The following is a 15,995-nucleotide window of genomic DNA, read 5'->3' on the forward strand; positions in this document are numbered from 1 at the left end:
CCATAGTTCAGAATTTCAGATACATTCCTGATCCACTCACATAAATTGGGTACATTTGCAGTTATCTGTTTGTCATTGCAGCAAATTTATAATTTAATTACTTTTCCTCTGTGCATTTAGTTTTCTGCAGAATTACCTTCCACAAAATTATCTTCTAGGAAAATACTTCTAGGAAGATTGATTACTCTCTGATTAACTGATGTTGAAATACTTATCCACAGTTAATGTCTGACCTCCTAGAGTTATAATGAGAAACAAAGGCAAATAAAAAAGAAATTAAGACCTCAGGTCTGCATTATTTTCCAAAATGCATCGCCTACTGTCAGAAGTATAACATGAAAATACCACTTTACTTACAATACAGCAACATAATAGAACTTGTTTCGACAGCTTTCAAAGTATCTGACCACACCTCCCAAGCAAGTTTAAAAGGCAAGGGATAACAATACTACTTTTTTTAATCTGGGCTTTACAAATGCCCTAAATTCAGCTTAATTCCAGTTCATCTGTATGTAGGACAGTGATTTTGGAAGAATACATCCTGTTAGTTCCACTTTCCCAGGTCAGATTTTAGGCACCATAATTCAGGAGAATCCTGTCAGTTTTCAAGTAAGCTGGAAAGCCAGAAGGGAGAAATAATCTGAGCAAAAGTCTTTGGTATTATTTTAACAGACTTGTCAACTACAATTACATCAGCAATTGTCTTTGCATCAAAAAAGGGCTCTCAGAGCCAGTAACACCTTCCAGCCACTTGCCACCTCTAACCTTGTTCCTACTGAGTTCAAAATGCTGASACCCCAGAATGATTTATCCCCTAGGCAGAAAGCAGAGAAATGGGAACTCCTGTCAGGGAAGGGAGACACCAAAAACACAGAGGAAAGCAGGAAAARAGAAGACAGAGAAAGCCCTTGTTCACAGGGAAGGAATGGAGACATAAAACAGCTTCTCTTATTGCCACCAGCAGTTCAGAAGCTGAGCACTGCTCTCCTCCCCACAGGCTGGATGGTGCGAAGGGTCAGCCAACAAGAGGAGCTGTGTGTGCTTGTGCCTGTGCAAGAACACACGTGTGTGTGTAGGAGGTGAGGACAGTTAGGGACAGCGGAGCAGCCATCCTCGCCCTCCCACTCCAAGATTTAACAAACAGCTCCGCGGAAACAGCGGCTTCATCAGGGGCCGTGGAGACACTCTTTCCTTTTTGTCTTGTAACGAGTTGGGTTCAAGATGCTGAGGGTAAAATTCCTAGAAACCGTTTTTTTTGCCTGTAGTGGATAACCAGAAAACTTGCATTAGCTAGGAGCTGCCATCCTGCGTTCAACACATGCCCTTGTCGCAACCAGCACTTCTCTTTTGCTGGGGAGCCCTCCAACGGGTACTGAATGTCTAACAAAGGAGAATCTTTTGGAAACAGAACATTTGGTGAATAATAATTCTGTTCTCCAAAACACTCAGGGAAGTAACAAATCATCCTTTTTATATAATTATTATTGAAACAGCAATGTCTATACCATCTGCAAAATAAAACACTGGGTTTCTTGCCTGGTTGCCAACTATACAGTCACCTGCACACCTGCAGCTCAGTCAGGTTCTGCTGATGCAATAAGATGTAGCACTTAATAAGTCATTGTCCTACCATATTACAGAACACCACAAGCAATTTTCACCGCTACAAGCTAGAACATGAGAAAGAATCACGGCAATTATTGGCTTCTTTTCAGTCTTTGCCAACAGTACTTCTGATCCTAACTTAACAGCCCAGCACAATCAAGAGTGACTTAGAAGATGTGGAGGAAGTATGCTTTGATTAAATAAGTAATAAAAGTAACTGTAAAATTCTTACCCAGTAATGCTGCATCCATTCCCAGAGATTTATAGTCTTAAAAGAAAATGACACACTACGACTGCTTGCCTGACATGTGCGTACATCATCATGCAAACATTTCCCAGAATGCTTAATAAAAACAGATGATTAACTAAAAAAAAAAAAAAAAGAGATAAAGTGGGCAATTTCCTACATACTGATTAAACCTACTCCATGACTCAGAGAGTAAAATACTGTGACGAAAGCATCAATGTGATTAAAGCTAGAGTGGCTGCAACTTGTGTATGTAATGAAAAATTAAGGAATGGTCCCATGAAACTGTGTCTGAGATAAAACCCTCTCATTAACAACTGCCTTAACAGTCCCATGAAACTGTGTCTGAGATAAAACCCTCTCATTAACAACTGCCTTAACAGTCTGTCTACATCCTGATCTAACAATGCATGAACACTGTCAAGAAGGCCCCAGAGATTAATTTGGATTATATTTTTGTAGTATGTTTTATTCAGAAAAATAAAATGTCACTGACTTTTCCTAATTAGCCACTTTTGATGCACAGTATAAATTTAGGCCTCTATGAGTTATGGGACCATAAAGTTTCTGTGACCAACACAAATTCATGAAAACAAGAGGGCCTCTTGCAGGTATAACCTTGAGCAGCCAGAACCCCTGCAGAACTGGGACTGAGCAGACATCTTCATTAAAGGATCTGTAATGGGGCTTAAGAATATTGCCTAAGAAAGACAAACCCTGTAAAGAACATATATAGTATTTTCTTCTGGATGAGGTCAGCTGGAGCTTTGTAATTGTGCCCAYTTATTCCTACTAATACATCTCTCATTAGGACGCACACACTTGCAGCATCTCATCTGCTTAATTCTGGCTTGGTGTAAACTCACTCTGATGGTGCAACTCGGCTGCTCTGCCACCAGGTACGGGGAGCATGTGCCCTTCTCTGGACACAGCACTGCCAGCCCATGTTGTTTTACCTCATGTTGCTCCAGCGCACCCACAGCTTCTGATTTGTGGGATCCAATCTCAGCAGCGTGTTACTGAGAGTCTTTGGAGTAATGCCTAAACTACCAAAAAACGTGCCTCAGCAACCTGTGTCACCTACTTCCTGCTCTTCCCTGAAGGACCCTGAAACCCAATATACTCTCACACACATACATACATACATACACACACACACACACACACACACACACACACACACACACACACACATACACGTGGCTCCCTCAAAACCTGGTCCCAGAAACACGACGGATAGGAAAGGCTGGTCAGAGATGTGAAGGCACCAAGGTGAGCTTTGAACCCTCACTTGCCCAGGCAGCTCGCGGAGTGTCGAGAAGCCCCCGCCCTCCCGGGGAGAGGCTGCAGGTGCCCCGGCCGGGAGCAGCCCGGCTCCCGCTACTCCCGCTCCCCGTCCAGCACGAAGCCGAGCGGGGCCCCCAGACGGGCGGTGCCCCCGCCGGCCCCGCCCCGCTCCTGAGGGCGCGGAGGGAGCGCGGCAGCCCCGCCGCCCCGCGGTGCCGACCCTGTGCGCGGAGCGCGGCCAGGGCGTCCCGGGACCCCCGCCCGCTGCCCGGAGAGAGGCCCGTCCCGCCGGCAGCGCTGCTCGGCAGGACCGCCGCGGGCGAGGGAGGGAGGGGAGAGGGGAAGGAGGCAGCTCGGGAAGGAGGCAGCCCGGCGGCTCCGGGCGCCCCGCCGGGTCGCGCCCTGGGTCCCCGCGGGGAAGGCGCCCGGCTGCCCTCCCGCCCCGCCGCTGTCCCGGCGGTCTCCGGGCRGCTCTCGCCGGCGCCACAGCCCCGTTCCTGCCGCCAGCCCCGCGCCGTGCCCGTCCAGCCGCGGCTGCTCCCCGGCCCGTCCCACGGCTACAGCGCTGGCCCGGGGACAGCAGCAGCCCGGCCGCCGCTCGGGCAATGAATGGAAGCGCAGCCAGCGGTCCCCGTACTCCCTCCCGTCCTCCCAAGCCCGCACAAGTTGAGCGGGGCCGCCGCCTCACCTCTGCCGGGCAGAGGCGTCTCCTCTGCGCTGGGGCTCCGCTCTCGCCTCCGGCCCGCGCCCCGSCGGGCTCGCCCTCCTCCGCTCCCGCCGCGACCATGCACCGAGGGAGGAAGAATGGGATCCCGGCGAGGGCCGACCCGGCCGCCCCCAGCCGGAGGGAGGGAGGGAGCCGCGGCGAGGGGCGGGGAAGGACGGGACGCGGCCGCCCTGCCCTGCCCAGGACCGGCCCCCTCACACTGACGTCCCCCGCTCCCACACCGCCGGCCGCGGGGAAGCGCCCGGAGCGGGGCCGGGCGGGGGCGGGCTGGGGCGGGCTGGGGTGTCCCGGCCCGTGTCACAGCTCGGCAGAGAGGCTCTAGAAACAGCCCGAATAACCGCTGTCCCGCCATCCTGGCGTTTGAATAACTACGGGTTCGACAGACACGGCTGAGAACGGACTGGGCTGCGCGATTGGCGGTGTCGGGCCCGGTACTGCTCATTGCACTTCGCGTCACATTCTGTCCCACCGGACCGCGCCACGGTGGATGCACTGAATGGAAAGAAGGAACGGTAAACAGCAACTCTTCCTGTCTCCAAAATTTCTTCTTGGTGCAAGCCTTCGGAAATACAATTAACATTGCAGGAAAATGTCTAAAAAATTGCCCACGATGATTCTCTTTTCGAACCGTKTCCCCCCAGAACGAATAATTTCCCACCGATCTCCCTTGAAAATCATACGTAACACTCTTCCAGTTTCAAAGCTACACTCTGCTGACCCACGCTTTCCCAGAACTTTGTAATTTTAAGTATCTTAAGATGTCCAATGCCAAGCACATACGTGTCTAGAAGCAGTGACGGCTATTTAAAGCAACTGCAGTGAAAATTAGGGTTTAGGCTTGGACATGTCTCTGCATGCCTCTGCTATCCCCCATTGTTGCACCCTGGTGTAATATGCTGATCGTTCTAAGTGGATGACAGGTGTCTGATTTCATACAACTCATCTCAGCGTCAGCTTCACTTGTCTAGATTGGAACTAGCCTTTGCAATAGATAAAACCAGCTGCTAAGTGGGTCAATAAAATAAATCACTCGGGGTATCTCAGAAACATAAATGAAGTGCTACACCAGTGCAAAACTTGATTTGCTGCAAGCTAGAGCTGTCCTCCTGGGAAAAAGTAAGGAGTTCTCTTTTCACTGCTATCAGAATGATATCTTTCATGAACACTGTATTTACTTCAAGCTATGGCTTTGGACCGAATTATCCTATTATTGTCATGGTACACAGGAATCAGTGCAGGCAGATCCTGCTAACTGCTTGGGACTCCAAAGTCTTCAACTCTGCAAGACCACATTCCATCTAACTGGACMCTGGATCCACTTGCTGGATCTTTGCCTTTTAAATTGATGTCGGCTGCTAACAAAACCAAAAGTCAGTAAATGTTTTTGGAAGTACATAGGTTGAGGAAGAAAAAATAAATACAAAACTCCAAAAATTATGTTCTTGTGGCAGAAACATTTAAATCATACGCAACTATCTACACTTACTGAAAACAGAACATATGCTTTCATGTCCGATTGTTGTCCAAACTTTTATCCTTGCATTTACTTTTCCAGTTTCTGGACAAGTCATCAAATGAAATGTTCTAAAAAAAAGTTGTATTAGAGAAATTTTTGTATGTTTGCATCAGAGAGTCTGAAAATGAATTTTCTGCAAAATAAGGGTGTCTTTGTAAACCTGAACTTTCTGTGACCTCTGAGAGCAGCTACTTTAACATACAATAGAAGACAATAGGTCTGTCCAAAAATAAACATCTCTTTAAAGAATATTTTAACCCTAGAGACTTCACACAAATAGTGCACTAACAAGATTATTTGATAACACAAAATTAACGTARTGGTCATATTAGTTTTCAAAAAGCTGTGAGGCATTTTGCATTCCAGTTTTGGAGTGCACTTTGAGCTAGTACCCACAATACATGGGTCTGCTACTTTTGGAACAGTGTTGTCTGAAATGGATAAATGCTCCATGCTGTTCCAAAAAGATGGAAACATGATACTACATCAATAATATGAAACCAGAAAGTTTATAAAACATGCATTGCAAATATGCATGTAACAAATGTAAGTTTCTCACTGAACATTTAAAAATACAAAGTGAAATGCTAATTGATTTAATRAAGCTTACCTAGAGTGAAAGGAAATAAGTATTAAAGCATTCTTACTATCTTCATTTATGAAATCAGCTTTTAAATGTAGATACCCATATGTGTCCAGATCATAGGTAAGTCTCACAACAATTAGCAAATTGGATAAAGAGTGATGTTTTGATGGTTGCTGCAGTAGTGGATCCAGTGGCAGCAGCAGCCTTTTATTCCTCCTCATTAATTGTTTAAAAATTGTTTGCTATTTMAAAATACACAGTAGGAACAATTACACAGTCCTGCTATCAGTTAGTGGTAATGTKCAGGCTTAGCAATTGGATAAAGTAATTACTAATGGGAATGATGGCACCAGATAATAAGCAAATGATAACCCACAGAAAAATATTACTATGCTTTTAAGAAACTCATTACAGACTCAGTATTGCATGGAATAGAATGGGCAGCCATGGCTTAGAACATTTTAGCTTGTGCTAACAGATAGTCTGACCCRTTGGATCCTGTCTGGTCTGCAACACATATTGTTATAGGTACTTTTTACCACATTATCTTGGATGCAGACACTTGTGTGGCAAGCTTGGTGCATCAGGTTGTGAGGCTGAATGAGTCTGGGACTTAGAAAAACAGCCATGAGCAGGCAGTTTTCACTAGGAGATAGGAAGCAACATGCTGAAATCCCCTGATGCAGTCTGAAGGCCAAGGATTMTGACCCAGGCAGATCTAAGCATAGCAGATAATTTTCTTAATTTGAACAATTCTTTATTTGGAATAGGTGTGAGGAACTTGGTATTTCCTTCTATCTAAGTAGTGAGGTTTTAATGCTAACTGGTTATATATTGGCTTTGATGTGCAGCTCTAAACATTTTTGTTTTGCTTATCTGAAACCCAACTGCACAAACAAATAACTCATCACCAGAACTTAGCACATACGCATTATCCAAACAGGAAGCAGAGACGTCAAACAAGCACACTTTGGATTAAGTAATATATGAGATGAAAAAGATGATATAATGTTTTTTCCTCTCACTCATAGATCTTCCCAAGTATTGACTTCATAGGCACTAATTTGTTTAGACAGTTTCCTCCCTAAACATTGGTTTACTTATAACCCCAGATAGTAATACCTGACCTCATTTTGATTGATCGATTTAAATTCTCCATGGACTGTTAGAATGAAGGATTGTTTTACCCTGAAATTTCCTGAAGTTCACCTGAACAAATACAGCCTTGGATGTGGCCCAGAAAAAATTCTCTGAAGATTGTAAGAATAGAATATAGACAGGGCAGACAAAACAGGACAGCAGAAAGTACAACCAAAGAGACTACAACATCCAAATAACTGGCAAATAACATACAGGTTGGAAAGAAGAACAGACACCATTTGGCTCAAAATGAAGCCACTTCATGACATTCACTTACTTAACTTGTGAATARTCACTGGAAACTATTAAAAATACTGGAGAAGATACAAAAGTTTCTACATAAGGTCYACAAAAAGCTAAAAATGAACAAACTGAATATCATGTACGCATACTGCAATTAGAAGTAGTTGGACTAAACATCAAATCAATGTCAACTTTTTAAGCTTCAGATATATTCATACTAGATTTGTTCCCTCRTTGCATTTGCTTTTCTATTGCTTTTTGTTGCTGGTATTTTGGTTTTATCTTTTAAGTGCCTGCTGTTCCAAAATCTTSTCATTATGGAGGAATGGAATAAATGCCAATATGTTATTCAAATAAATGATCTGATTATAAAAACACACATAGGGAAATAATTATTTTTTAGTATAATAATGTTAAAGRAAATGCTACATTTGGAACTTGTCCCAAGAACTCCAATGAAAATGGGAAAAAAGGAGTTAAGGAGGCAGAAGATGGTGGGAAATATATAAAAGGAGGTACTCAACTCTGGGAAAGTGAGAAGCAATTGAGTTGGGATATGGGCGTTATTTTATTGTGGGTTTTCTGTTCTTCTACCCCAAAGAAAAGTAAGATCAGTTGAAATAAATCTTCAAGAGAAYGTGCCTTTCCAAAGAGACAGTTGTTATTGTTTGCAGCTTCAGAAATTTCAGTTTCTGTAAGCACTTAGTTATGACATTTACTTTCTCAGTAGTTCATTGCTCTAGTGTCAACCAGCAAATGATCTTACAGAAAAGAATTTGATGTCTCTACGSTACAGCCAGTGACAGTAGGGACAAAAAAAACATACATTTGAAGAATGGGAAAACCCATCTGTTTATACTGGACACTTCAAGAGCAAATGCAAAATGAGAACAGGCTGTGGTTAAGCTGAAAAGATCATTCAAAATTAGCACCTTGTGTTGCAGATAATAAAAAAAAAAAGGTGCAAGAGCATCCACAATGGATTAACGCAATACTATATTGAATTAATAGATTTCAGAGGAAAGAAATTGTATAGCTTATAGACCAAAAATAAGGTTTATGTGCAAATCATAGCCATGGATAAAGAAAAATTACTATCTCAAAGTTGTTAAGTACAGAACCAGTGTAGAATATTTAGATTCATCTACATGTGATGACCTAGGGAATGATCAGTGCTGAGTAGCAGAAAGCGTGGAGATGTCTGCAGAGAGAATGGAAATAGCAGCAATGTTTGGAAGGAAACACAAGGAGCTCAAACCATACTGAATTTGAATTCATTACTTAATTTCAAGATATCTGTAAATGTATCTTGAGATTTTGATCTCTACAGGAGAAAGTAGTTGAGAGTGACTCAGGAAAGTTAGTTTAATAACCTACTTAAATACAAAGAATAAGTGAAGGGGACAAAGGACAGAGCTGCTTAAGTTTCCGTGGGAAAGTGATGAAGAAAGCACTCTTCCAGACATACAGACCAATGCAAGGCAGCAGCAGGCATTCATCAAAATAAAAACAAATTGAAAAAATAAGGTCAGTTAAAACAGTGTCTCAGAGTCTGAGACCTTTAAAATGAAAGCAACATGAGAAGAGACAAAGGCCTGTGGTGGGTGTCAAGAGATATCTGTTGACCCTGGCTGAGTATTCCGAGGTCTCACATTCCAGCTCTGAACCAAGCTTGGTGTTTTGGGGACACTAATTGTTAAACTAATTTGGGACTCCGCCAGTAGGGTTCAATAGAAGAATCTACCACTGTATTTTAAGAAGGCTGTAATTGAATGCAGACACTCAGACTCACTGAAGGGATCCAGATTTATCACTGTGTCTAATCAGTATTTTTGAAACACATACTATTGTAACTAGTATGTAAAAAAAAGCTGTCTAGCCAAATAAATGATGCCTGACACAACAGCAGGAACAGCTGTTTTGTCTCCTTTCCCATAATCTGGCACTCTAGGACAGAGAATATTTTTAAGAGCACTTTGATGCAGTAATTAATGGGAATTTAAATTAACAGTATCCTTTCTACTGAACAAATCAAGATATCCTTTAAGTATAAATAAATRAAGAGGACTGGGTTTTAAATATGGTATTCACGTATTGCAATTCCCACATTAATAACCAGCTATACTAATCTATTTCTTTTCTAATGTCCTAAGGAGTGCTGAGAGAAAACATGCATTCAAATGACTGGCTACTATGCATAAAATATTTGAAATTACTTGATCAACTCATATCCACTTGAAAAAAAAAAAAGCAACTCGGATACCTTCTTCAACTACTAGCTTATTTATTCACAAATGAGGCATTTTCTAGGACTTTTTCCAAAATATCCAACAGTTATACTGTCTGTGTTACAAATTATAAAAGGAAATAGCCTAGTGCTATTTCTAGGAGTTACATATCTCAAAAATTTTAATGTTTCATTCATCACTGTTAACATCATTAGAGAGAAATCTCGAAGACTGTGTAATTGCCAAAAGGAATTTAAACATTTTCAATGCAATTCAAAACTTGAAGAAATTGATTAAGAATTGGGAAGATTCATTTGAACTATCCAAACAAATCCAGCAAAACAGTCTTGTTACTCCATATTCCCAATACTATAATGACTGCTTGAAACATTTTTCAAAATTAATATGGGCACTCCTAGCAATKCTGACTTAGGAACAATTCAGCCATGATTACACTAAAGTTTCCTAGGCACCACAGCATGTCAGTGAGAATCAGAGCAGTTACAGATACCCACTACTCCTGCTGGCAGTTTGTGCTGGTTTTGAGCTAATTTCCACACATTCCCCACATTCAAGGATAGGAAGTGGATTCCTAACATATTTTATGCTTAACTGGATGCTCAGGATTGTACACACTGACCATGGCATTGCCAGGATGCAAAAGAAAGAACAAACAATTTTGCWGATTGTTTTTTGTTGGACTCCCCTTTGTTTTGGTTTGGTTTCATTATTGTTGAATTCCCCTTTGCTTTGTTTATCCTGTAGACTATGACATTTCCACACTTTGCACTCTGATAAAACTGTCCTTACAGAAGTTATGATTGTGCCTTCTAGCCCGGGAGTTTGAATGAGTAGTCTATCCTCATCATCTTGTCAGCCATCTGTAAGACACTATTTTAGGATATTTTTGAATTCCTTTCCCTGTCTTGTCTCATGTGGCTCTAGTTTCACTGCTTTCCTTTCCTGCTCTTATTACAAATGTAGTGAAACTCTTCCTACTTCTCATGTGCATATTATGAAATTATCACTTTCATCTCCCTAATAGGTTCAATCGGCTTTCTATTTCCAGATGGTGTAAAAAGGTGGAATTCTCATTGCAAACCATACTGCCTTGAATCACACTTTCGACCTCGATCCTTCTTTCTCCCTCAGAAGCCTATACCACTGTTTTGAGGCTTATGGATTGCAAAGCCAAATTGGAAAGCATGCTGTCCAGCACTTGTGCCACCACTATGTATTTTGATTTATCCTAAACTCTGAAAATAAATTAAAACAAGAACAAAATACAGAAGGAGTTGTTCTGTGTTTAAATTTAAGCCTCCTGAGAAGTAAATCTTTTTCCATCTGCTTGGGCCTTGCCATAAGCTATTCAAAATTTAAAAATACCCTAACTTTTGGAGGACATTGTACAATAACATCTTTATTAGGAGAACACATTTAATTTTTCCAGACGGTAGTTAGCATATCATACCTAATTTAAAACAAAACAACCTTGAGACAGTTTGAGCTATAAAATACCTGAAATACCCATCAGATATGGATTTTAAATTATAATGTTACATGTCAGACATTCTCGCTCAAAAAAAGCCTCCAACAGCATTAACACATCCTGTGGGGCTACATCATGTTCATGTTTATGGCCTCTCAAGAGCACTAATCTGACATGTGTCAGATTAAAGAGATTCAGATGTCCTAAGCAGCCTGGGGGCACACAACTGCACGTCTCTTCCAAAGAACAAAAGATATTACACGTACATACCAACAATAATTTGGGACGATCTTTTACTGTGGGGGATCATATACAGTCTACATAACCCGGGGAAACTTGGATCTTGCTAAAAGAAAAGATTTGTAAATTGGAAAATTGCTTTTCAAGGCTGAAGCGTGTATTTTTGATACGGCCTTCATGCTGACACCGGCAGGCTTTTCTTTGTCAATTGCTAATCACAACAGTTACCATGCAGCGATTTCCTTGTAACCAGGCAAGCTGCAGAGTATTTAAGTTAACTTCCTCAGGACAAGGCCATGTGTTCTGAATTTAAGCAGAAAAAAAAAAAGATATATGGAGAGGTTTAACCATGATACTTTAAAACCTAACATTTTTGAAATCAGATTTCATTGTTCATTGCAGCATACAACACTAAACTCAAATGAGCCTAAATATTACATGCTTTCAAAGAATATACATTGCAAAAATTGCAAAGGGAGCCATCGCTGGCTTAAAACCAGTAAACAAACTTGCCAATTTTCCCCTACTTAGAAGAAAACCTGTAACTTCAGAATCTCTTCAGAGCTCAAAAGGGAATCTATTAAGAAACCCCAAATTTGTGTCAGCACACTCACAATTGTTCCAGTAYCTGAAGCTCTGAATGACAAAGTCATGAAAGTCTTTTTTGGATAATAATGTAAAGCCAAATGAATGCAATAATTCCTTTCTTTTTACATAACACATGGAGGTGTCTGCAGAAAGAGCATAGTGCTGCATGAAGCTTCTTTGAAAACACTGTGTCTTTTCATTATAAAATGGTACTTCTGTAAAGTAATGCTCTAACTTTGTACAGCTTAATAATAGCTTGTATGTATTATTAAGCCACAAAATGTTCATCCAGTGTTTTGGCTTTAAATTTAATGTAATTGAGGTTTATTAATAAAGAGTTGTGTTGACCAGAATGCTGGCTAAAATGAACTTAAATAAATTTAATGACAAACACTGCTGAGGGAGCCTGATAAACAGGATTTATGGTATTTTCCTGTAGAAAGAATTTACTTTCTCCAATTATTCCCTAAAACTGAATCAATCACTTCATTTGATATGGTATCTCCATATCAACTTTAAAAGAAGGTGCTAATCAGCCCAATTATAAATAGATGAGACCTATTTAGGAGCCTTTGCTGGTCTAGAGGATAAGAATTCTGGACCACAGGCTGCAAAACTTCTTTAGGGATCCAGCCCTATGCTAAAATATATATTTCTCACTGGTCTTACCTTTCCTTTAAATTAAAAATTTATATTCTCATAACACTTCCTTTCACCATATTGCTTATTTAGCCTTTAGGTGCATATCTGCTCACGTCAGCRTGAGAGATCTGACAGGATCCTAATGGTCACATCATAAAAACTCAGAATTTGAATCCCTGTCTTTAAATGGGTTGATGGCTGTCATGGTGAATGATGTTTCTTTTTTCAGTGCTCTCAATGTTACCTGCACTGCAAATACGTACCATCTCACTATGAGGTATGTAAATTTCTTTCTTATACCATTGGTTTGTGTGTGTTCAGTGATAACCCTGTCTTCTGACGAGTCTATTGTCTTGTCTCTCTGCAAAATAATCAAATAATCTTACTCCCTGCTAATGGTCAGTTCTGACTGCAGCATAAAATTTGTTTCCACAATATCAATCCTTGTTAAAGACAGATGCCTTGTATCATAGAAGCACAAGAGCCTTTTATTTCTCAAAGATTTTCTCATACGCTAAGTTAAATTTTATCTTTAGTATGTGGTGTGTAAGCAGAAAACTTTCATGTTTTTCATCTCTGAAAGAATTAAATTAGCTGTTTAAGAAATGATGCATGATSCACATTAAAACACAAATGAAAATAATTAGCTGGAGATAACATTAATGAAACACTACAGTGGTTAGTCCTAGGAATTAAAGTTTTCCTTATTTGAACAGATAAGATGGACTCAAAACAATAGCCTGGAAACAGATTATTTGCATTTAGATGCAGATGATACTGATATTGCAAGGACATCACAATTATCATGAATAAAAAGGAAAAATAAATAAGAACTGAGAATTAAAATGCCACAACTGATTAAAAGTAAACATTATTAATGATGATAATTATAGGGCTACTTAAGAGAAGAGGAAACAGAAAGGAAGAAACTAATTACAGAGAAAATAAGGCACATATTGACCAAGAGTACTGCGTCGTTATTAGTGAATGTTTTTATTGCACTAMCAAAATATCCATAAAGAGGTGAAGTGAATAAAAAAAAAATTCCAGCTTCCAAAGCCAAAATAATAGAAATTGCTATTTCAGTGTATAAGATCTTACCTGTTTCCTGCACCTTAGAGCTTGGTGTCATAGCTAAATTCAGTAATTATACAGTACTCCAGCAGTAATTCACAAAATAATATTGCAGTGGCCACCAGGCAGTAATAAGCCTGGCTGACTATCCCACAGAACCTTTAAAAGATGGGATTTTGCTAGGTGAGCGTATTTTAACAAAATGACAAATTTCAACTAGTACTATTTCTCTTAAGATTTTTTTCCTAGCCTTTTTCTATGTGGTAAAATAGAAGGATGTGGTAGCCAGGGGATAGCTACACAAATGTGTACATTGGTGAAGTCACCGAATGACAAATTAATTCAGTTGATGCTCTTTCCTGGGAGTCACATTTTGTTACAAATTGCTATGACCATTGTAACATTTGCAGAAAATACTAAAGAAGAAAATTATGAAGTATCATTTAGTAAACTGAAAATAATGACACCTTTTTGTTTCAACAGAGTGATGGATCATGCTTTGTTGGGCAATCTACAGGTTGTCCAGGACACAGTACACAGTCACTTCTACTGCTGCAGGAAGAAAGAAAAGKTGCAAGGTAATAAAGAAATGGTTCCATGAAGCAGATTCTGACCAAGTTCTGATAGTGAAAGTTAGGATTGAACTCACTATTAATATGCAGAATATATATTCTGGCCTTGAAACAGCAAACAAAAAGCCCCAGCCTTGTATGGCAAAGTGCACATGGTTTCCCAGTGATGTAACAGCAGCAAAATTAATAAAACCTGAAGCTAAGGGTGTACCAGGAGCTTTTATGGTGTCCTCTACTGACTGTGTGTATGCCAGTCTTCTGGATTCACGTTTTTGGAACAGTCACCATTTCTAACAAATTAAGATTCTTGTGGTTTTGACTATCTGATTTCAATCAAAACATCTGACTCAGAGCCAAATCATGGTATTTCTGAAAGTGATTGTGGGCCAAGTGATCTTCAGGARGCCCAGACACAGTACATGCAGTTAAAACAAATAAGGAGCACCTTTTTATCTCCCATCTGTCACATTAATTAAAGAATTATAGTGGCCCTGAACCTCCATTAGTACTATTCTAAACATAATAAGTGAATCACTCACTCTTTAAAAAACAGCCAAAGAGGAAACAGCATTTTATTCTTAGTCTGGTCATAAAAGAATAAAATCCAGTGAATTAATCTCTTGTAAGTCATGGGTCTATTAGATAATTCAAATGACAGGTATCTTATATTTTTCTCATTTAAATACRGAGAAAGAAGAAATGTGGAGTAACTCACAAGAACAAAAAAGAAGTGTTTTTTTCCCCTACATTTGGGGAAACCATATTTATTACTAGAGAAGTGGATTGTCTGTACCAGAATTTGAACAAGTGATAACCATGGCTAGATGCAGAGATCCAAAAACTGAATAAATATGAGGAGGTTACACATTTAGGCATGTAGTGAATCATCTACAATGTCCTTAAACCAACAATTAGTTTTCAATGGAATTATTCAGCATTTAGAACCTGTTAAAAAAAAAAAACAAAAAAAAAAACAACAACACATATTTCAGCTAAAATAACTTCTAAATAACTGAACAGATCCAAGACTTGGATTGACATGGTTGTACAGTAAGTTGAACTACATTCAGATTCTTTACATTGCTTTATTTTTTGCATAACATTCAAACTAAAAAGCATTAATTTTAACAATACCATTAAAATTCAGTGTCACTGATTATAATTCACTGTACTAGTAATTTTATTTTAACTATGTGATTAGGATTTCCTGTTGTTTTTTCCCCCTGATTACAATCTTTCTTTGTTTAAATACAGCACACATTTATGTCTCTAATATCTTCCAGAACTGCACTAAAAAACTCCACACCAGAGACAGCAAAAAATGCATAAATGAATGATGCTTAGACTTGCAAATCAAGAGAAAGYTGGTATCACCCTCAACAACAGCACATTCTGTCAACTCATCTGAAGCTGCCAATATCATCACATTTACGACAGAGATAAAATTACGGCTGGAAGATTCCCACAGTCCTGCCAGATTCCTCAAGGGTATTAGCACTTGTCTGATTGCAGTACACAACAAAGACATTGTTAAAATATCAGGGCATCAATCAGGAGGAATCTGGAGACTTTGAAGTTCAAAAAAATAAAACAACAGTGTGGGAAAAAGAAGCAGCTACAACAGTTAGGTGCAGTTACGTTTGTCAGGTTTAGTTAAATGACACACTGTCTGACATGGATTTTATTCCTAATTTGTCGGTACACAGATTTAGAAATTACTTTTCTTTTAAAAAGAAATTCATTAATATCAATAGTTATTTGAAAGTACATTAGCACAAGGAAGAAACTCACAAAATAGAAGGGAACATTAA

General features: G+C 39.9%; 1 protein-coding gene across 3 annotated transcripts in view; it reads right to left on the reverse strand.

Annotated features, from left to right (window-relative positions):
• LHFPL2 (LHFPL tetraspan subfamily member 2) overlaps positions 1-4,037 on the reverse strand; it is a 112,355-nt gene extending 108,318 nt beyond the window's left edge. For 2 of the 3 annotated variants that reach the window (XM_057363855.1, XM_057363852.1), the window contains exon 1: positions 3,828-4,037. The gene's annotated coding sequence lies outside the window, so the exon portion shown is untranslated. Of the gene's footprint in view, positions 1-1,837; positions 1,902-3,827 lie in introns of those variants that run through there. The other variant, XM_057363853.1, reaches the window with a different exon arrangement.
• Positions 4,038-15,995: the final 11,958 nt, after the last annotated feature.

Source organism: Malurus melanocephalus, unplaced genomic scaffold (genome assembly GCF_030028575.1).
Source record: "Malurus melanocephalus ecotype Western Australia unplaced genomic scaffold, MMel_1.1 scaffold_31, whole genome shotgun sequence".
In the NCBI taxonomy this organism is placed as follows: Eukaryota; Metazoa; Chordata; class Aves; order Passeriformes; family Maluridae; genus Malurus; species Malurus melanocephalus.